The 22,349-nt window shown below is 45.5% G+C and overlaps 1 long non-coding RNA gene across 1 annotated transcript in view; it reads left to right on the forward strand.

The window, feature by feature from the left end:
• The first annotated feature begins 1,505 nt into the window (after nucleotides 1–1,505).
• The window catches only part of LOC137571530 (uncharacterized), a 70,895-nt gene continuing 50,051 nt past the window's right edge, over nucleotides 1,506–22,349 (forward strand). The window contains exon 1 of the long non-coding RNA XR_011031368.1: nucleotides 1,506–1,545. This is a non-coding gene — a long non-coding RNA (uncharacterized lncRNA). The remainder of the gene's footprint in view (nucleotides 1,546–22,349) is intronic.

The following is a 22,349-nucleotide window of genomic DNA, read 5'->3' on the forward strand; positions in this document are numbered from 1 at the left end:
TAGAGCTTTTAGCCACACCTTCTTATAAAACATTGTGCCACCTGCAAAATAAGTCCCCACTCCCTCCGCTAATGCAGGAGTTCCCTGAGAACCAAAAATTATTTGAAGGGTTCCTCCAAAGAGAAAAGTTAAGAAAGATTGCCCTGAATACTGTACAAGAATAGGCTCATCTTTCATGAAGGTCAACAAGCTTCCACCTACATCCTTTAATATGGCCACCTCGCATGCTAAGCTTTCACCTTCATCTCATAAGATGGCTACTACACCCTTTATTCTTCCACCTGTATCCCCTAGCCTTACCTGACTCTTTTACCTTACCTAGCCTCCAACAAGCAGTCTTAATTTTCCATCTTTGTGAAGGGCAAGTTGTGTCCTCACTTTACCCTCCCTGTCATGGGCGTCCACAGAAAAATTTCCAGGGGGGACGGGACAAAAAGGGGTGGGGCAAAGTATGGCAAAATGGGCATGGCCATGGACCAGGATGTGAGTGTGGTCACGGGTGGAGCCAAATTTACATGAACTCAGCAATGGTGGGACATTAGACTAGGACTTTGGTAGGGATTGTGAGCGCCTCTGACACAGGTGCTCCCCAGTTTAAGTAGTGACAGGGACCCCCCCAGTTTAGGTAAAGACAGGGACCTCCCATGTTCAGTGACAGGGACTCCTCCCCCCCAGTTTAGGTGGTGACAGGTGCCCCCCTGTTTAGGTAGCGACAGGGACCTCCGTGTTTAGTGACAGGGACCCCCCAGTTTAGGGGTTGACAGGTGCCCCCAGTTTTAGATAGACAGGAACCCCCCATGTTTAGTGACAGTTGCCACCCAGTTTTAGGTACTGACAGGGATCCCCCATGTTTAGTGGCAGGTGCCCCCCAGTCTTAGGTAGTGACAAGGACCCCTCAACCCAATGTTTAATGATACGTGCCCCCCAATTTTAGGTAGTGACAGGGACCCCTCACCCACCATGTTTAGTGACAGGTGCCCCCAAGTTTTCGGTAGTGACAGGGACCCCCCACTCACCTTGATGAATACTTCAGATCAGCTGCCTCCCCCTCCCCATCTGTCCCCACTGCATAACATTTAACAGGCAGTGTGCCAGCAGCCAGCGTCAGATCTCCGATCATCTGGAGACCAGTGCGAAGTGGGGGCATGGTACCCCCGCGGACACCGCGCTGCATATTCAGAAGTGACATATGATGTCACTTCCACATATAATTGTGGTATCTTCGAGATACTAGCGCCTGCTTCTCACTGTTTGCAGGCTGATCGGAGGTCTGACACTGGCTGCTGGCACACTGCCTGCTACATGATAGGGAGCGGGCATGGTTGGGGGGGGGGGGGCAGCTGACAGCCGGGGGGGAAGCTGCCCCATTTTGCCCCTATGTGCGGACGCCCATGCTTTCTGTGTACACTGGCTGTCTTTTCATTCATCTCTAACACGCACCTGCATAAAACTACAAATCCCATAATGCAGTGGGCCAAATCACTTCTGCTTCAGTTGCAACTGTAGTGTTCTGCAATGAACCAGGGATCTCATGTGGAAATAAAGGTATATGTGTGGGGTAAAGAAAGGAGGTAGTATTAGATATTTTACTTATTTAGTGTATAATTAATATACCTGGTTTAAAACCAATTTTAGGGATCATTCCTATTGAAATCCAAATGGAGTCTCTGGACATTTTTTACTATTACCTCTACATAAGATTTACTTATAATTTATGCTTTTTAATATATTATTTCCTTTAGAATTACAGTATCGGTTTCTCTGGTCCATGGGAATAAAACTATATGGTTTAACTCAGTGGTCCTCAAACTAAGGCCCGCGGGACGAATGTGGCCCCCTGAGGTTTTTTTACTGGCCCCCCCGCTCACAAAATGTATTACTTATAGATGCGGTCAGCTACATTTAAATATTGGTGGCCCGCATATAGAATAGCAGTGCTGGCACCACCCATCCACATGGAAGCAGTAATTTGCTGGCTTTCAATCAAATTCCACATTTAGGTGGCACTGCTGTCCAATTGGACTGCAGGTCGTCACCTGGGTATGCTTTACTGTCTGGCCCGCAAAGACTTCTACATCATTTTATGTATACTCCGGCCCCCCAGAAGTCTGAAGTTTGTTGGCCTGGCCCTCGACCCAAAACGTTTGGGGACCCCTGGTTTAACTGATTAATTCTTTACTAGAAGCAGTTCTAGAAACAAAAGAATGGTAAGGATTCTGACTAGGAGAAATTGTTCATATGTAGAAACAGCTGTGTGCAGCAGGAGCAGGACTGGATTTATCATAAGGCACTGTAGGCACATGCCTACAAGAGCCCAATGATGGAAAGGCGGCTCACTCCCCTCCCTGAGTGCCTCCCTCCTTCCTTATGCAGTGTTCTGATGAGAGGTTACTCACCCTGCTTTTTGCATTCCACTGACGAGATCTCCCTTCAGTCAGAAGCACCTCTAGCTAATTAATACTGAGGTTCCTGTAGCTACCTAATACTTGGGGGCACCTCTAGCTACTTAATATTGAGGCCACTTCTGGCTACCTAATACTAAGGAGCATCTGTATCTACCTATGACAGGCAAGGGAAGTGACAGCTGGGACAGTTGTGGCACTGTTTGGTGGGGGTTTGTAGGTTCATGGAGGGCTAGGTCTAAGGTGCCAGGACATCTGTGCCTATAGCTCCTGTATAGTAAATCTGGGCCTGAGAAGGCGACATCAGCAGAATTACAAAATCAGAGCATTTTTTATGGTCTTTCACAACACATTACAAGCAATGGGAAAAGCTATTTAAAAATGCATTGTGTATGCTTTGTATAATGCATCACAGAGTTTTATTTGAATTGCTTATTCATTTGTTTTACATTTTTAAGTCTTTCGGTGGTCTCAGCATGACAGGAGTACCACCAGACAGTGATGCACTCAATATTTCACCTGCTCTAGCAGAGCAAAGGTAAAGCAATTTGACAACTAAAATCTGCTTTTCACAACACAAATAAGGTGATACAATTGCAAGGTCATTTCTCAGGCAAAAGTAATGCTTTTATTAATAAATCAAGCAAGCACTTCACACTAGGTGACAACTTCACTTTAGTTAACATTTTTCAAATGTTCTAAGTCGTACTGTGTAAAATTAAACTTTAATGATGTGGTTTTAAATCCAACTCTAGACAAAGTGATCTGCCAGTACTAATTGCTGGCCAAGTGGTTGCTGGCCATTGGGGGCTGCCATACTAACACTGGATTCTCAGAGGTTGAGTTTCATTTTGCGTGTGTTCGAGCCTTAAAGAGACTCAGAGATGCTTCCTCCAGCCCCATAAGCATGGATGTGTCCCTCGCCATCCTCCTTAGTGCCTCCGTTAAGCCGCAATCTTCTCTGGTAAACAGCTCAGTGACGTCAGCGGGGGGCATTCTGCGCATGCGCAGACCTTCTGCCCAAGCGCAGAAGACCTCGGCTGACGTCACTCAGTCAGACTGAGCCCAACTGAGCTGCGTACCGGGTGTTGATTGCGGCTGAACAGAGGATTCCGTGAGGACTGCAGGAGGACGGCGAAGGACGCATCCATGCTTATGAGGCTGGAGGAAGCATCGGGTAAGTAAAAAAACAGCCACATGACTCATCTCTGAGTCTCTTTAAGAAAAGGTCTTCGGGTGGCTATATGATATCACATCACAGGTTTATTAACTATTTGACAGCCATTGCTCTAGCCAGATAACCCCCGGATGATGACTGTAGTTTTCTATAGAAAATGCTAAGTAATGCTGTTTTACTACCCCATATTTTTTAAAAATGTTTTGGTTTAACTCAGATAAGCATTATAACAGTAGTTTTTAAAGCATACCCCACCCCTAGCAACCACCACCCTGCCATCATCATCGCCACCTTTGAGATCCTAACCAGCAACCTGCCCAGACATATGGATTGGTGGTTACACTAGTCAGCTGGAAATGGATCCAGCACATGTGTGCAACCTCTGGTATGACAACCAGCCTGAGTGGCTTTTCAAGTGCATGAAATTTGCATGTAATTGACATGGACTGACAGTAGAAGACATAAGTAAATTTTTTTTAAAATAACAAATGTATATGTTTTCATTTCTTTGAATAAACAACTAAAGATTGATGATCTAATTAAAATAGTATGAAACTCTAGATTCCATTCTGCTTTAAAACATTCTGCTGGGAATACACGGTTCATTTTGAGCCATTTAGATGGCTCGTTAGATAATTTCCAACATGTTCGATCTCCGGCCCGATCGTTTCGCCCGTCGATTCGGCCATGACCACAATGGAAAAAGATAAGAAAAAACGAGTGGAAGATAAGAGAATCGCCTGCGGAATCAAGCGGGGGATCAATCGAGCGGGAGAATCGAGTGGCAAAATCAAGCCGTGTATTCCCAGCATTAAACATAGCATAAAACTGACAGAAAAGACTGATATCACTGAAGTCACTGAATGGCATGGTTTGACTTCACAGATGCTAATTGATAACATCGCCAGTTGCAGGACAAATCATCAGATTGTCTTGTAATTAAGTAATTGCTAAGCAAACAAAGCAGAGAAAGTTCTCTTCCTACCCCTAGATACAGTAGAAGTCTCTCAGCTTTATTTACTCCCCAAATACACACAGTTCAACACAATCTGATTATTTTGTACATGGCAATGGCAATCTTATCAATTAGCTTGAAGTAGAAGTTTGATTGTTAACCCTTCCAGTAACTTTAAAACAGTCATATTGTAGACCACAAATGTGAGTTTCATAACACTTTAAGGGTGTGATCAATTTATACATACAGTATGTGCCTCCATATACCACAAATGTCCTTTCTAGGAGAATGTATTTGGGGAACTCATTTTCCCTTAAAATGTTGAAAACCTTTCAGGCTGTTTGGCTCTATTCCCTGATGTCAAAATGGCTGGACAAAGGACTGGTTAGCATCTACACTTCCACACTGTTTTTATTTGTTTTTGATCTTTTTATTTCTAATCCTAGATTCAAAAATATCATCACCAGAAATTGCACTGCATCACCAAAGACCCCCCCCCCCCCCTTTTCTTTTTTTGCATGATACTGGTTAACGATTCAGGTTGTGGCTCTGCAGCAGAACGAGAGCCACGGCCGAACTGGAAATGGCCCCAGTTCCCGTGGAAACCGGCCCTTAGTTTACATGTGTTATTTACCCAGGCTTACAGTCAATTTTGAAATACAAAATTGTAATATAGACGTTTTGTTCTTCAACACAAGTAATTCAAAATAATAGAAGTTACGGCATGCAGATGTATTAAATGTGCTGAAATGTGGGAAGAAGCAAGACTCCAGTGAGATATCTACTGTGTATCTTAAACTGGACCCTTGTGATATATCTTCAGACACACTCACATCTGAGTACCAGACTGTGCAAGCATCACCATGAATTGGGTAATGACACTATCAGCAACATACGATTAAGTAAAAAAACGTGCCCAGTTTGTATGGGTTTAGTGAAGCACTGCACCTCTTAAAGGGAACCTGAAGTGAGACATATGCTGCCATTTTTATTTCCTTTTGACCACTTCTCTCCACACATACAAGTTATAAATAGCAGTTGCGCATTATTCCACAAATTGGCAAAATGGACGTTTATTGAATGTCTTCTTTGCACTGACATAAACTGGCCATTTTGCATGAAGTGGTTAAACAATACCAGCTGCCTGGCATCCTGCTGATCTCGTTGGCTGCAGTAGTGTCCAAATCCCACACCTGAAACAAGCATGCAGATAGACCTAGTCAGACTTCAGTCAGAGTACCTGATCTACATGATTTTTCTGAGTCTATGACTAAAAATATTAGAGGCAGAGGATCAGCAGTACATCCAGGCAATTTGCATTGTTTTAAAGTAAATAAATATGAGAGCCTCCATATTCCTCTCACTTCAGGTGTGCTTTAAAGAGACACTGAAGCGGAAAAAAAAATATGATATAATGAATTGGTTGTATAGTACAGCTAAGAAATAAAGCATTAGGAGCAGAGACATAAGTCTAATATTTGTTTCCAGTACAGGAAGAGTTAAGAAACTCCAGTTGTTATCTATGCAAATAGCCATTAAGCTCTACTTTCAAAGTAGCAGAGAGCTCTGACTTCTGATGGTTTTTATCTCAACTGTATTGTTTTTTTTCTTTTGCAGCGAACAGTTCAGGACAGGTCAAAAGTTCACTGCCTGTTCTGTAAAAACATTTAGAATGCTGAGTAGGGTGTAAATTGCAAATATTAGAGAATGATGCAGTGTTATTAAAAAAAAAAAAAAGCTGTAAAACTGAAAATAAAAATATGAGAATATTTTTTTTTTGCAACCAATGTTCTAGTAATTATTCGTACTACACAACCAATTCATTATATCATATTTTTTTTTCCTGCGCTTCAGTGTCTCCACTTAAGGACCAGGGGTGTTTCGTAAGATCTGTGCTGCGTGGGCTATTCAGCAGCGCCGTATGATGTAAACAGCAGGGATTTCTTCCCCGTGTGTTTACATTAGGCGTGCGAGACGCGATCGGCGGCTCGCACACTGTTCACGGAGACACCCTCCATGTAATAACCACTTAAACCCGCCACCGCCTATCGGCGTTAGGCGGTCCTAAGTGGTTAAGCTGAGACATGAAAGCCCTCACAGTAAAAACGGCAGAGTCTCGTGTGGCGGACGGTGTGACTGATTTTCCTGCCTTACTTTAATTATGGCACCATAGTAATCAGGACATTGACATGGAAAGTTATAAAGCTAAAATAGTAAGTACTGTCTATGGAGCATGTCTGGTCTGTGCAAACCATAGGATTATCTAAATGTAACACTATATTGAAGTGTGCTACAGTTTGTACTTCTTTTCAATGGAGTTCTGCTCTCAAGTGCAAACTTCAGGCACTATAAAAATATTTTGTTTTAAAACTGCCCAGTATGAAGGGCAATATTTTTAAATGAGAGGATAAGGAGGCTGCTAGAATTATTTCATTTAAACAATACCAGTTGCCTGACATCCTGCTGATCTCTCTTGCATCAGTAGGGTCTGAATTATAACCCCGAAACAAGCTTGCTGCAAAGGCAGTCAAAATTAAGTCAAACATCTGATCTGGATACTTGTTCAGGATCAATGACTAAAGGTATTAAAAACAGAATATGAGCAGGGTAATCAGACAATTTGCATAAATAAATATGGCAGCCTCCATATACCTTTGAGTTCAGGTGTCCTTTAAAGCGGACCAGAACTCAGAACTTCCGCTCTACTCTAAAAGATAAGCAAAAACATAATAACCTTTAAAGAAAAAATATTTATTTGATACAGCTCATACAAATCCTGCAATAAATCTGCAGTGTGTCTACTTCCTGCTTTTATGGAAGCAGACATAGGGTTAACATCCTTTGTTTACAAAGAAGCTGCTCTGCAGGGTTAGCCAGCTGACACACTGGAGAGATCAAATTAAACTCTTGATTAGTCACAGGTGAGGGGGAATTAGACAGGCTAAACTCTCTAAATATATACAGGGTGCATTTCTCTGTTTGCCTTCTGTCCTGTGCAAGAGTTCAGGTCCACTTTAAGAAGCTCTATACCTCAAAACCTGAATGTAGATCATTTCTCACTGTCTCCCCTAATGGAGAAATGACTCCCTGTAAAACAATTTAGTTCCGCTATTGTGCACTCTACAGATGAAATCATACACTTGTGTTAACTAAAAAGCATATTCATATCTGCAGTAACATAAAGTTGTTGTTCTAGATGGCTTCCACAAAATTAACTGGTGTATTCCTTTGTGTTTTTGAGGGGAAAAAAAAAGAAAAAGAATACAATATTAAACAAAAAAAAGTCTACAGAGGAGAAATCCACATGTGACATAGATAAAACCTAGAAAATGACCTCCAATTAAGTAGGAAGAGAGGTGATTTGTAGGCAGGGCCAGTGTGCTGAGTTGTGCAACAGCCTTGTCATTGACAAATGGTGCTGAGGTGAAAGATGGTTGTTTATACAGAAAGCTGTTCCATTCAACCAGTAGTGTCCACACATTTTTATCTTGTTACAGGATATTCATCTCTCCATGCAAACTGTATGTCAAAAAGCAGTCACACAAGACAAATGAATGCAGGGTGCCAAGGCGTGTTGACTAGGTGTTAAATTCTTTCATGGTGCACTATAGTCATGTTACAATTTAATGGCTTTCAGTGACTGCCTGTGCCGAGGGGGGACTTCTCAGATTTAATGGTGTAAAGGAAGGAAGCTGGTTTCAAAGATTTCCTCTAAAGCTGTGAAATGCAATTATATGTCTAAAACTTGTCATACCTTTTCTTCTAAACCCAGTGTCAGTCTAGCATAGTTTCTTACTATTCTTGCACCAGCTTCACAATAATCAAGGAAACTGGGTTGTTTCTGACCTACTGTATTTTGCGTGCCAGTTAGGGTAGAGTGGCGCCACCTTCTCATCAGGGGCGGTTCTTCCATGATGCAGGGTGAATCACATGCTTCAGGGTGGCGACAATTACAGGACGCCAAGCAAGCATGTGTACTGTGTACGCACACAGCATGCAGAGGCTGCTTGTTAGAAGCTGTGGTTACTAAACTGCTGTGTATGTGTGAGGCCTCTTTCAGAGTGCGACGTTAAAGTCGCACGTTAGAAAATGTTTCAACGCAGAGTAACGCACAGCAATACTAAGTCTGTACGACATTCACAGTGCACACGGTTGTGTGTAACATCAGAATCAGAATCAGAATCGCTTTTATTTCGCCAAGCACGACTGGGTCGTGCCCGGAATTGGGCTTGGCACACAGATGCAGGGCGTATACATAGAACATAAGAGACATCGAACATAGGACATAGAACATAGTAGACAACATTCCATTGCACAAACATAGCCATAAACCACATAACATACCATAAACCACAAGCTTCCCTCACTTCATCACCTAAAACATAACCATAAACCACTGTTTACCCAAAACCGGGTGAATTACATGCCTAAAGTCAGCATGGAGGAGCAGGGGCAGTCTAAGGAGGGAGAGCATGAGCAGAGTTTATCGCGTTCAGCAAATTTACCGCTGAAGGGAAGAAGCTGTTTTTGTGTCTCGTGGTCTTTGTAGCGATGGACCGATATCTCCGATACCTCCGCCCCACGGGGAGCTGGCTGAAAAACTGGTGGACAGGGTGGGAGGGATCGTTTGCAATCTTCAGTGCTCTGGAGCGTAGTCTGGCCTTATAGAGGGAGTCCAGGGCAGGGAGTTGGTTCCCGATGATCTTTTCCGCTGACCTGATGACCCTCTGTAGTTTGCGTCTGTCGCTATCGGTGGAGCCAGCATACCAGACAAGGATGGAGGAGCAGAGGACAGATTCAATGGTTGCGGTATAGAAGTTCCTCAGGAGTTTTTGGGACATGCCGAACTTCCTCAGTTGGCGGAGGAAGTAGAGCCTCTGCTGGGCTTTTCTCTGGGTGGAGACAGTGTTTGCCTTCCACTTCAGGTTATTTGAGGTGGTGGTGCCCAGAAGGCATACACAAGGCACTCTTTCCACCACCATCCCTTCAGTGTGCAGTGGAGGCGGGGTGGGGGCGTGCTTCCTGAAGTCAATGATAGCCTCAACGGTTTTTGCATTGTTGAGGACCAGCTTGTTCTCCCTGCACCAGTGGCAAATCCTGTCCACCTGCTGGCGGTATTCCTGCTCGTCATTGTTGGAGATCAGGCCGACTATGGTGGTGTCATCAGCAAATTTTATTACCTTGAGTTTGCCGAGGATCTGCAATTGTTCGTGTACAGGGAGAACAGGTATGGTGACAAGACGCAGCCTTGTGGGGCCCCTGTGTTGGTGATCTTTGGCTGCGACGTGATGGAGCCCAGCTTGACAACCTGAGATCTGTTTGTAAGAAAGTCTTTGATCCACAGTTGAAGGGTGGGGTGGACCCCGAGCTCAGCCAGATTCTCTTGTATTATATGGGGGCTAATGGTGTTAAACGCCGAGCTGAAGTCGAGGAGGAGGACCCTGGCATATGAATTTGATTTGTCAAGGTGATTGTTGACAAGTTCCAGACAGATGTTAATGGCATCGTCGGTTGACCTATTTGCCCTATAAGCAAATTGATACGGGTCTAGCTGAGCTTCAGTTTTGTGTTTCAGGAGGGGCGGGACTGCTTTCTCAAAGGTTTTCATTATGACCGATGTGAGTGCGACAGGCCTGAAGTTGTTAAGGTCTGAGGCACCCTGTTTTTTGGGGACAGGAATGATGGTGGACCTCTTGAAGCATGTTGGTACTTTGCCACTCTGAAGAGACTTGTTGAGGATGGAGGAGAGGAAGGGGGCAAGCTGCCGTGCGCAAGCTTTCAGGCAGGCTGGCGACACCCCATCCGGGCCTGAGGCTTTCCTGGCATTTAGTTTAGATAGTTGGTATGCCACATCTGTCTCACTTACAGCCAGGGTGGTCGAGTTTTGGCATGGTGGGGCTGAGACATGGGGTGGGGTGAAGGGGACCTGTAGTTTTGGAAGCCCCGCCGGAGCCACCTGCTCCTCGAACCTACAGTAGAAGCCGCTGAGCTTTACCGCCAGTTCGGCGCTGGGGGCTGCATTTTGGGGGGGGCTTGTAGTTGGTGGCTGCTTTGAGCCCCCGCCAAACGGCTTGTGCGTCATTTAAGGAGAGGTCCTGCTCCAGCTTGTCTGCGTAGCCTTTTTTTGCGATTCTCAATTCCTTGTCTAGGATGTTCCTTGCCTTCCTGTATTCCTCATGGTTCCCAGCCTTGTGTGTGTCTTCCTTGCTTCTGCGCAGTTGCCGGAGTTTCTTGGAGAACCAAGGTTTGTCGTTCGGATAGACTTTGTGCGTTTTCTTTGGTATGCAGGAGTCCTCGCAGAAACTGATGTACGAGCTCACGTTGTCAGCCCACTCATCTAGGTTTGGGGTTTCCAGAGCCTTCCAGTCCGTGCAGTCAAAGCAGGCTTGAAGTTGCAGCTTGGCCTCGTTTGACCACACCTTGGTTGTTTTAAGGACTGGTTTAGCAGTTTCTAGGCGCCTCCTGTAGGTAGGTATCAGGTGGATGAGACAGTGATCGGATGAGCCTAGAGCTGCCCATGGGGTGGCTTTGTAAGCGTCTCTCAAGACCGTGTAGCAGTGGTCGAGAGTGTTTGCGTTCCTGGTGGGGCAGGCGATGTGCTGATGAAAGCGTGGGAGCTCATGGCGGAGGTTGGCCCTGTTAAAGTCTCCCAGGATGATGAACAATGCATCTGGGAGGGTTGTCTCCCAGTGCGTGACCGTGTCGCTAAGGACGTGCAGGGCAGCTTTGACATCGGCATCGGGTGGGATGTACACTCCGACAAGGACGTAGGATGAGAACTCTCTGGGAGAGTAGAAAGGCCTGCAGTTAATCAGGAGAAGTTCAAGCTCTGGTGAGCATTTCTTGGCGAGTACAGAGGTGTTGGAGCACCAAGCGGGGCTGATGTAGAAGCAGATGCCGCCCCCTTTCTTTTTCCCAGAGAGGGTGCTATCGCGATCTGCCCGGATGAGGTTGTAGCCTGGGAGGTGAAGAGCATTGTCATGGATGTTGTCGTGTAGCCACGTTTCTGTAAAACAGAAGATTGGGGTGTTGCTGCCGAGGTCCCTCCTTGCCCCGAGGAGCCGCAGTTCGTCTAGCTTGTTGGGGAGGGAGCGAACGTTTGCCAGGAGGACTGCTGGTATGGCCGACTTCAGGCCTTTCCTCTGCAGCCTTGCGCGTGCACCTGCCCGGCAGCCCCTCCGTCGCTTGCATGTTATTTTCTGAACGTGTCTCCAGACAGAATCGGACAGGAGCCTGTCCTCTGGGAGCAGGGCTGTAGTGTATTCCCACCTGAGAAGTTGTGATCTGGTGTAGGTGGTACGTGGGGAGAGGGGAAGTGGCACGGAAGACATGGTCCGGCAGCAGAGCGGGACAGAGCTTGGAGCACTGCCCCCACAGTGGCCCGGATAACAAGTTAACAGTGTGCCGCACTCCTGATACTGTGCATCACAGTGCCTGGCAGCAGGGCAGTCTATGATACTGTGCATACAGTGCTAAGCAGCAGAACAGTCCGTGATACTGTGCGTAGCGGTGCCTAGCAGAAGAAACAGTCCATACTACTGTACGTAGCAGTGCCTGGCAGCAGAAACAGTCCATAATGCAGTACACAGCAGAAACAGTCCATATACAGTACATAGCAGTGCCTAGCAGCAGAAACATACCATGATAGGGGGCATAACAGTGCCTAGCAGCAGGACCGTGCATAGCATATTCACTACCAGTATGTATGGCCTCGTGAGGGCAGAGTACAGTCTAGAAAACAGTCCATACTACAGTGCATAACAGTGGGGTCCGGTGGGTCCGGTGTCAGAGCGGTGGGGCCCGTAGTACTAGTAGTGCCTAGCCTCAGTACCGACCATAAGCAATGTACCCCAGTGCACTGATAGGGTAACAGCTGTGCCTAGCATCATTGCAGTCCCTACAGTACAGCAGCAGTGCAGTCCATAAACAATGCATCAGTGCAGTCCAAAAACACAATGCTTCCCAGTGCACTCCCAGTGATCCTCTTACCCTATCGTGGCTGGCGATGTGAGCCGAGTCCCAAGGTATGGTCCCCTGTGTAGTGGTGAAGGAGCAGGTGCGTTGTGCAGTCCGTCCGCTGGGCTGTGTTCAAGCTGGCTGCGGATGGGGGGCCTCTTGCCTTGCTTGACTGTGGGGTCCTCAGCGGGGGCTCCAGACTCTGTCCTGTGTCCTGGCGTTGCTGGCGGAGGAGGGACAGAGCGGCTGTGCAGGCTGCCGGTACGTTGGTTGTGGGTCCCGGTGTTGCTGACGGAGGAGGGACAGAGCGGTTCCCCTGGCTGTGGGTCCCGGGGTTGCTGGCTGCTGCGGACTCCAGGCCGGCTGCGGACTCCAGGCAGGTCAGTCTGTGATGCTGGAGGGGCTCTCAGTGAGATGCAATAGTGGGCCCTGCAATAGTGGAGGAGCACGTGGAGAGCACGTGGGCAGCAGCTGCTCTGGATCCCTGTAGCTGCAGCTGAACCGAGCTACCCCGAGTGGAGTGTGTTGGCCGGTAACCGGGGGGGATGTCCAGGAGGCCGTGGCCGAACAGTGGCTGCTGGTGTCAGACCTGCGGGGGGGGGGGGGGGGGGGGGACGCCGCCGCGGCAGCGGAGAGATCAGGTCCTTGTATGCTGTCTGCGTGGGTGGCCTAGCAGGACCCTAGTCATCAGCGGGTGGATGGATCCCGGACTACCCCTCTGGGTGTCCGGCAGGCGGCAGCAGGCAGTGAGGCGATGGGTCCTGGTGAAGATACGCCGAGTGGGATGCAGCCCAGGCCGGTGGTAGGAGGGTTCCCCAGTCCTACTGCGGGGAAAGGCTCGTCGTCGGTGGAGAGAGTCCGTTGGCAGGCTGGGAGTGCGGATCAGCCGGCGGGGCTTGGCGGAGGGTCTGCGTCTGCTGATGGCGGGCCTGGAGGCGGTGTGCCGCTGCTGAGAAGGACGGCTGTGCGGCTGGTACCTGGAGGGCCACCCTGCTTGTGAGGTGTCCCGGGTGGGAGGTAAGGCTGGATCCAGTCGTGGGTGCTGATATCTAACAATCTAAGCTAACTAAGCTAAGTAATAACGCTAACTAACAGAAACAAACTAACAAGACAAACAAAAACGAAGGCTCTCGGAGCTCCTGTGTGCCGTGGCTGCTGGTCAGCGCCATCCCATGTAGCGCTATTAGAAAGTGCTGCATGCTGTGCGTTATACATGTTATTAGCTGCGTTGGACTGTTTGCACATGCTCAGTAATGACTTGAAAACATACTTTTCATTGCCTGTATGCTCTACTGTATGTGACTGTAACGGGGCATTAAGTTGCGTTGCCACTTTTTTGGAGCGCTGCGTTGTAATTTGCGTTGCGACTTTAACGTGGCATCAAAACGCAACGTCCTGCTGTGAAAGAGGCCTAAACATCCTGGGATAGCTTCTGGTTTTAAAACAGGGCTCTGCATGGAGTTTGCATAAGTGTTAAAACTCTCACTGTTTCTGACTTTCTATAACTTTGAGTCACTCTCCCCATCCACAGCCACATACACACTGAGCAGCAATGGTGAGGGAGCAGGCACACTTGCCCACTAAACACCAATGATGGTCAGGTGCGGTGACTACACTTTGGTTGGGAGGATGATATGCAGCATGTTGGGGTATTTTTTGTATCTATAATGCCCACTGACTCCAGTGATGATACCCCACAACTATTCTTGCAGTTTATATGTAGGGTTATTGCTGTGTGTCATATGTGGGAAAATTATTGCATTTTAAATGTTTTGGGGAAGGATGGGGGCGGGGACTCATTTGCACACTGTTTTGGCAGTTGGACTGAGCAACTTCCATTCAGTAAAGGTACATACACACCTCAGACAAAAATTGATCTAACTGAACGTTGATCAACAATCGATCAGCGAAGGTCAACAATCTTAACCGACCTGTATAGACACATTAACAATCCAAGCAAGAAGGAATTGACAGATAATGCAGAGGTGACATCTGCAGTGCAATTAACGATTAAAACTATGAATATCTGTACAAACATAAGCGATTATGAACGATCCACTGTGGCATGTGCACTGTACACAACAAGATAATTATACATTGTTCAATTAACTGTACACCCTCAATTTGATGAACGATCGCTGGTCGAAAAAATCCAACAGGATAGATCACAACCAACTCCCGATATCAGTCATTTGTTGCTGTCAGTGACAGTCAGTCGTGCACAGTTACTTACTGAAAATTGGTCAACAGCTCATTAATTAGTCATTTTATTAGGGTTCAGATGGATATTTACCTAATGTGTGTACGTAGCTTAAAGAGGAGCTGTTAGGTATAAGGTCTCAGAGAAAAAAAACACATATATCAGTAGCTAAAGATTGGCTGTACTTACATTACATATGCATTTCACTGTCCACGTTTGGATTTCACAGAATTTTTATATAGTATTTGCAGAGAATGATGCTCCTGACAGCTCATGGCAGGTTCCATGTTTGTCTGTCTCCTATGAAGCCAAATGTGTCCTCATGTCCTGCCTGCTTCCTGATGATTCCACTCAGAAAAAATACAACACTACTGTGCAGTGAATATTAATTAGCCATGTGGCTAGGAACAATAGCGGACTCATGCAGTATACTCTGCCCTGAGATTTTTCAGTGCTGGCTGTTGTAACATGAGCCTGTGACTTCTCACTAGCAGCCGAGGGGAGGACCCAAGCAGCCCCAGAATGCTTTGCAGTATGGTATGCGGCCTGTCGTCCTTTTAAGAGCTTGGGTCTAACATCCTTGCTGTTCAGCACACATCAAAAGTAAGAGAGATTTTTAACTTCAGTATTGCCTTTTTGGCTTCCTTCTAAACTGTTTAACACAGGAGAATAGAGGTTTAAATTAGCTTTTGCAGCCTGACAGTTACTCTTTAAGTGCACTTGAAAATAAAGAAAACCCAGAGTATCCCCTATGAGAAGATAGACTAGTCCAAAAACCTGCCAGATCTGTCAGATTGTAACTACATACTGCAAGCAAGTGCGATATAGGAAAACATTATAGTGCATTTATTTCTATACTCTGAAACCATGGGGTATTGCTAGAATCTCAGACCAGCTTACAGGAAGAAATGTACTCTTTGGAATCATGAATGTACAAAGGGACAGACATATTTATTATGTTATATGAATATTATGTTTTTTTATATATGCAAGTCTGTATCTTGACTTAATGACCCTCGTGTGTATGTGGCCCTACATGCTATCTGCCCCGCCGCAGCAGTGATATCATCTGGGCCCCAGCCACCATAATGCATTCTGGGAAATATAGTCCATTAATGTCAACCCACAGATGAGGGGCTAGGGGTTTAAACATTCCTTCCAACATTTTGAGATAAGAAAGCGGGACATTTCTCCGCCACACCCCTAATCACGCCCCAACACACCCCTAGTCACGCATACCATAAGAAAAATATGTTGTTTTATAATTCAAGCCACACTGGTCCTTTCTATCCTGGTTCATTTTCCTTCATATTAACATTTTAAAATTAGTAATATGTCAATTTGAAGGATGGGAATAAAGTTTAGAGAGATCAAACACATTTTTTTAGTAGAGAAATATATATATTTACATAGAAAGAGGGACAAAGTCCTGAAAGAGGGACACATGAGGAGGAAAGAGGGACAGAGGGACAGGGTTGCCAAAGAGGGACTGTCCCGCCAAAAGAGGGACACTTGGGAGCTATGGATTAAATGTCTGCTTCGCCCCCCCCCCCCCCCCACACACACACACAATTTACGTTCATTTAATATATCTAAGAGTTACGGGGCTCAGTTTACTTTGATGAATAAATATATATATAGACTTGGAACATCAATATACTACTTACACTAGCACCATTGTTGCTCCTGCCTGTTGGATTGACAGCTTCCCAAGCTTATCCTTTCTTTCCCTGTCCCCACCTTTCCACCACTGCCAGTCCCCACCTTTCCACCACAGCATTATTCAGATGTTTGTGATCAGTTTTCTACACACCTGGTCTAATCAGTGAAGCATACAGTTAGTGGATAGATTACGTAGAATACTGGTCAGACGTGATGTGCAGATCACCGATATGTACCGTAACTGCGCTACATGGTTTGGCAAATTTGGAGAAAGGGTATCAGAACAGCAGAAAGTAGCAGAGAACATGCGATTAGAACAGCACTGCTAATAAAGGGGAGCACACAATAAAATAGGTAGGCAGAGAATCACAGATCTTTTCAATGGAAAATTAAAGTGGTCTGAAACTCAGCATTTCTTCTTTGCTCTAAACGATTACTTACAATGTTAAACCTACTATCACAAAAAAAAGTGGCAGAACAGCATTCAAGCAGTTAAACACACCACTCGCAATATGCAGTGGGAAGCTCCTTCAGCTTATGATCCGCATCCAAAGAGGTGATAACATTTTATTTTGTTTACATTCCTCTGTTGTCACATTCTACTTAGCTGTGCTGAAAATGAGCTCTCTCTGCTTCTAGCAAGCACACAGTTCAGAAGAGCACATTAGAAGATTTTAATATATAATTATAGCAGCTATGAATAAAATGCAATGGCAGCTTTCAGAGCAGATAAGCTGTACTTTGGGAACTTGTAATTTGTAAATGGACAATATTACTTGTGCACAAAAGCAAATATGATAACTGTATCGGTAATAAAAAGTAGGAAAACACATTTTTATTGAATGTTATGTCAGAGTTTTATTCCACTTTAAGTAATGGATTTTACTTGCATTACTGATCAGAAGAGTAAGAGCAGTATGGAGGTTTTTGTTTTTTTTTATATATATATTTATATTATTTTAAGTTCACTTCAAGTTTAAAGAATACATGAAGTGGCACTGCATCTGGATCTGGCTCCAGGTGACTGCTGTGACAGATGGGATTACTCTGCTGTGCTGACAAGGAAGAAGAAGCTTATCTTGCAGGCTGTGAGTACAGCCATCCAAGCACATGGGGAGTTTTACAGTATATCATGTTTTTGTCACTTGAGGTTCTCTGATGAAAGCTACTGTTTAGCTCTATATAAAGACTGCATATGTATCATTAAAATGTATATATGCTATAAATGTGCTTATCCTCTAAGCTAAGTGCAGACTGTAGACAGTTGCTGGATGAGGGAATCAGGGAGGCAGATGGATTACAATGAAATATGAATCCTCATCTAATCCACACATCTGAATATGTATTAACATAAATAGAACAGCATGCACATTAAAGTGAGAACAATAATAAAAAGTAACTCCGGACCATTTTATTTTCTTTAAAGTGAATGGGAACCGCATTTTAAAAAAAATGAAGCAAATACTTACCTAAGGAGAGGAAAGGCTCTGGGTCGTATATAGAGCCTTCTGTCTCCTCTCTAGGTACCCTCTATCCTATGCTGGCTCCCCCCCCCCCCCGTTTCAATCCCCCACTGAACAGGTATTTGGAAGTCTTTGGGAGCCGTGTCCTCCCAAAGACGTGCGGCTCCATACTGCACAGGCGCGAGCGTGCAAGAGAGCGTGCTTGCGCAGGCGCAGTACAGGGCCGCCCTTCTTCAGGAGCACTGGGGCTCCCTGAAGACTTCTGAAGCCTCCTTCGGCCGGGTAAAGCAGTATTTGACTAATTTAGTCAAATACTGCTACCAGGCGAGCCAGCACCGGAACGACAGGACCAGGAGAGGAGCCGGAAGGCTCTATAGGACCCAGAGCCTTCCCTCTCCTTGGGTAAGTATCTGTCTCATTTTTTTAAATGCGGTTCCCATTCACTTTAAGGTGACCATGCATGATTCAATTTGCTATTTATTTTTAATACGATTTTGATCTATTAGATTATTTTATCAAACCTACCATATATACCATTCAATTTTTAAAGCAATCAACCTGTTTTTTCCCATCAGATTTTTATCGAAAAGTGGAATAATCAACCATTTTTTTATCAATCAAAAAAATAAATATACAGTATATTATTTTGGATTTATTTTCTGTTCAATCATTTTAGTTGAATAAACAGGAAAATCGAAGTATTTAATTGTACGGTGTATGAGCAGTTTTAGTTTTGAATAGAATAGGTAATGTTTTAAAAGATACCAAATATAAGTGCATTTTGAATCAATACCAGATACAGTTATAAGGGAAATGTTGAATATTTTTTTTCTAGAGCTCCGTCTTTTATTGCCACATTAAAAAGGAAGTCACATAGTATTGCATCGTAGTATAGCTGATCCCCTATTGTGCTGTTGTATGAATGAGTTGATGAATATTTTATGCTAATTCCAGAAGGTTCTGTGAGTGGCATGTTAATACAGCATTTCTCATGCAGCGCTTTGCCACAAGAATAGTGTAAAACATTGTGCAAATACAGTACATGGTCACAAGGCAAGGAACATTTTCTGTAACAACGAGCTGCTCACCTCGCTTCACCCTTTTTTAGTTTTCATTATTTATTCTTTATTTATATCTATTTATTTATTGCGCTACACATGCAGCCTATTTGTTGATCCTCTCTGTAAGGGAGCTGAGTTTATATTGGAATACCAAAGTGAAAGAAAGGAGACATCCAGCTCTAATGTAAAAAAAAAAAAACTAAAGCAAATAATCCACATTATTAAAAAAAAAAAAAAAAAAAAAAAAAAAAAGAATGCAAATACTAAAAATCAGACTTTTATTTTTCCTTAAATAGAACCTGAGGTGGGTTCTAAGAATCCTATTAGCACACAGAGGCTGGGTCTGCATATAATGCCCACCCTCTGTTGCTATACTGTTTCCCCCCTGTGCTCCCCTGCTCTCTGCTGTCCCCCATAAATCAAACGCCGTGCTAGCGACACGCAGCGTATCGATAGCAGGCTGTTTACATCTGCACTGTCACTCTCGCCGCTCCCCCGCCTCCTCTATATCTCCACTCCCCGCCTGCATCCCTTCCCTCCAATCAGCGGGGAGGGAAGGGACGCAGGCGGGGAGCGGAGATATAGAGGATGCGGGGGAGCGGCGAGAGTGACAGTGCAGATGTAAACAGTCGGCTAGCGACGTCGCTAGCACAGGGTGTTTGATTTATGGGGGCCAGCAGAGTGCAGGGGGATCCTGGGGGGAGACGGTATAGCAACAGAGGCTGGGCATTATATGCAGACCTAGCCTCTGTATGCTAATAGGATTCTTAGAACCCACCTCGGGTTCTCTTTAAAGCGTACCAGAGACGAAGGGGCATAAAAGTTTTATACATACCTGGGGCTTCCTCCAGCCCCCTCCGCGCAGATCACTCCCTTGCCGCGGTCTAAAGCCTTTTGGATCTCTCAGTATCACTCCCATTCTCCTTGGCCAGTCGGCGCAGGCGCAGTGCTGCCATGCGCTCTACCCCGTCTCTTTCCCGTGCCTGGAAGCGTTCTGCGTCTGCGCAGTAGTACTGGGCAGGCGTAGAATGCTCCCAGTGGCTAGAGCGTGGCACGGCGAGTGCGCGTGGCAGGGCAGTGCTTGCGCAGTACTGATACTCGGAGGTCCAGAAGGCTGTAGACCGCAGCGAGGAAGCGATCTGCGCGGAGGGGGCTGGAGGAAGCCCCAGGTATGTATAAATCTTTTATTCCCTTCGTCTTGGAGTCACTTTAACCTTCATTTTGTGTTAGGGCAGGTACACATGATGCAATATTTTTCCCCTATCAACAAACTTTCTGATCAAAATGATCAGATCGTCGACTAGTGACTTCTTCTGCCAAGTGGCCTGAAATGACTGAGAAACAACAACGGTTTTCTTGGCTGTGTAATAAGCCAACAAGCTGGTAAACAGGGCCATTTCTAGGTTAAATTGCACCCAGGGTAAGGGTGTAAAAATTGTGTGAACCCCCCACCCGTGGACTAGTGAACCCTTACTCTTTGGGGACAGTCACACAGCCACAGGTCACAAATAGATCTTCCTACTTACTAGTGACCACCCGCCATTGACTATCCAGAAGGAAGCAGGGACCAGGAAAACACAGGAGAAGAGTGCCCGGAAAGCCGATTCCTCTATGGGCGCAGCGCACTGACAGCCTGCAGTACCGCTACAGGACATCAGGTGTCATCACACGGTGGTGACGTGATAATGATTTGAGGTCAGATGCAGGCAGCCCAGGAGGAGTCAAGGAAGGTGATTGTGCTGGTAATCTTCTTTCTTCTTCCATTTGGGTGCACCGCGCGTCACCAGCTCCCTAGCGGTTGTGTCGTTCTGCCTGCGCCCCACTTCTTCTACTTGCCGGTCTGCACCCATGGCGGTTGCCCTGCCCGCACTGCCCAAGAAACGTCCTGTTGGTAAATATTGATTCAGTCCTGTATGGATTTCTCCATGTGTATGTGCTTAAAGGATACCAGAGCCGAAACCCCTCCCACACTGTGATGTCATGACCATGGTCCCGACAGTTAGCAATCTGTGAACCTCTTTGCATTGTGGGAAATAACAGCTTTTTCCAACTGCCAAGCAATCAATATTCTGCACAGATCATCTGGCAGAACTAAAGATGTCACCACCGCTGATAGATTTCAGAATGTAAATCAGAAAAAGGAAATATTTTACAATAATACAAACAGTGACTAAATAATCTCTAAATTACTATTGTAAAAAATAGCAATTTATTCATTATGTCATTTTCACTACAGTTTCTCTTTAACTGATTAATGTGGAACTAGTGTGGGCAAGACGCATATTATTATACAGCACTCTATTGCATCATCTTTATTTAGACTAAGGATGTTTTCACACTATGGCTATCATTCATAAAAGTGTGTTCGGTAAAAAAATCTGGGCGGGAATATACCGCATTCGGTATTTTAGACCTTTGTGTGCTAATTCATAAAGATTTTCACAGCTGCCTTTGAAGTTCGGTAAATTGCCGCAGCCCATTGAGTGGTACAGCAGAAGTGTGGCGATATCTCTCTTTTGTTACATGCTGTAATTACGGTCCCCTGCACAGACTTGCAGAGACTTCGGCTCCCTGCACAGATGACTCACACAGACTTTGGCTCCTTGTACAGACTTGAACAGACTGATTCACTCAGACTGTCAGCGTATGAAGAATGCGTATAAAATCAAAGAAACGCAAGTTCAAAAACGCATGCGTTTTTCTTGCGTTCTAATGCATTTTCTATTGCGTTTTGCACACACACGTGACCCAGGGGAAAAAAAAGAATTATGGGAACCGCAGAGGGAAATGTACGCTAAAAATGCAATAGTACGCGTTTTTGATACGCGTCCATAGACTTTCATTGCGTCCGTTTCTATGCGTGACGCACAGAACTGCATGCAGCAATGCGGATAAGAAACATATGCGTCTTATACGCATGCATGTGAACTAGCCCATTCAAAAGCATTAGGAGCCGTTTCTATGCGTTTTTGGTACCCGGACACGTTCCCGGAAAACGGCTAGGACCGCGCATAGTCTGAACAGGCCCTAAGGAGACCTTGAGCAAGACTCTCTAACGCTGCTATTGCCTACTGAGTGTGCCCTAGTGGTTGCAGCTATGGTCAGAATCAGAATCACGTTTATTTCGCCAAGTACAACGGGGGTTGTACCCGGAATTATTTTTGGCTCAGACAGGGTCGGAGATGGTACAAACACATGCATGCAATCCAACATATACAGTCAGGTACAGTAGTACAAGTAGCATATACCTATATATACAGCACACTAGTTATAATGACGGACGCGTGGGGAAGTCTGGAGAGCTGTGTGAGGGGAGCAGCCGGTGGCCATCTGCCGGTGGCGCTCGCTCAGCTCCGCAGCAGCTCCAGACCGCTGTGTGTCCTGGAGAAAAGTGGACAGCGAAAAGAGAGAAAAAGAGAAGGAATAGCTAAAGATACTGAGGAAGGAAAGAGAGAAGAGAAAGGACCAGGGCA

The sequence above is a fragment of the Hyperolius riggenbachi genome, chromosome 4 (genome assembly GCF_040937935.1).
Source record: "Hyperolius riggenbachi isolate aHypRig1 chromosome 4, aHypRig1.pri, whole genome shotgun sequence".
Taxonomy (NCBI): domain Eukaryota; kingdom Metazoa; phylum Chordata; class Amphibia; order Anura; family Hyperoliidae; genus Hyperolius; species Hyperolius riggenbachi.